Source organism: Myotis brandtii, unplaced genomic scaffold, assembly GCF_000412655.1.
Source record: "Myotis brandtii unplaced genomic scaffold, ASM41265v1 scaffold691, whole genome shotgun sequence".
Classification (NCBI taxonomy): Eukaryota; Metazoa; Chordata; class Mammalia; order Chiroptera; family Vespertilionidae; genus Myotis; species Myotis brandtii.
Genome location: NW_005370704.1, coordinates 1,899,116 through 1,900,335, shown reverse-complemented (window position 1 = coordinate 1,900,335; position 1,220 = coordinate 1,899,116).

The following is a 1,220-nucleotide window of genomic DNA, read 5'->3' as shown; positions in this document are numbered from 1 at the left end:
CCAGGGCCGAGACCTGTCTGCCTCCTTGTCCGCCACCGGCCCCCTGGTGCCTCCTCCCCGAGGGCCCCCAGACCTTCCTCCTGCCTCTGGCCCAGGCTCTCGCCCTCAAGGGGAGGGGAGGGGTGGCGCTGCCCTGTGTCCCCTGTGAAAGTTCTCCCGCCGTCTCCCTGTCACCCGTCTCCCCGCAGTCAGGCCCCCTGTACTCACGGGCACCTGGGGCACCTCCTCCAGGCCTGGGGGTCCCCGCAGGGTGTCCTCTGTTGATTGTCCTCCGTCCCCACTTGACTGGGAGTCGGGGAGGGTGCAGGCTGTGTCCTTCTAAACCCGCAGTTACTCACTGACCACGTACAAATGAATGAATGAATGAACGAATGAATGAACGAAGGCATGAACGCGTGCCCGATGGGGCCTCCCTTGGGCTCCGACAGGCTGGTGCCCACTCAGTTCTGGTCGGGCCACACTGCGCCCAGCACCTGGCGGACGGTCTGCCTCCTGCCTCCGGCCTCCATCAATCTGCTTTCAATGACGAGGCGACGGGAAGCCACACCGTCCGTCTTACTAAATGGAAATTAAGTTCCTCATGGAGACACTTAGTTCCCTGAGCTCTCGGCAGCTGGGTGTGGGCCCAGGACCCTGGCGTAGGCCGAGGGGCCCGCCTGGCGCCTCTGACCCCCACGCCGACCTCATTTGTAGCCGGAGCACCCGCCCTCCCCACTCCCCTGACCCTCGGAGCAGCTCCGGTATTGACTCATCGACTCGCAGGCGCAACGGTGGAATCGTTTATCATTCAATTAACGGTCCGCAGAGCCGTTATGTAAATGACCAGCCACACGTGTAGCCAATCTGTAATGAAAGTCATGGCACCTCCCGGCCGATGGGTGCCCAGCCGCTCCTAAAACCTCCCGGATGGGTTTGGTGGCCCGGTTCTGCCCACAAGGGCCGTGCGGTGGTGGCCTGGTCCTTTCCCAGGCGTTGGGGACGTATCATTCAATTAACGGTCCGCAGAGCCGTTATGTAAATGACCAGCCACACGTGTAGCCAATCTGTAATGAAAGTCATGGCACCTCCCGGCCGATGGGTGCCCAGCCGCTCCTAAAACCTCCCGGATGGGTTTGGTGGCCCGGTTCTGCCCACAAGGGCCGTGCGGTGGTGGCCTGGTCCTTTCCCAGGCGTTGGGGACGGACTCCAGGCTGCGGGGGAGGGAAGAGCCAACAACACGG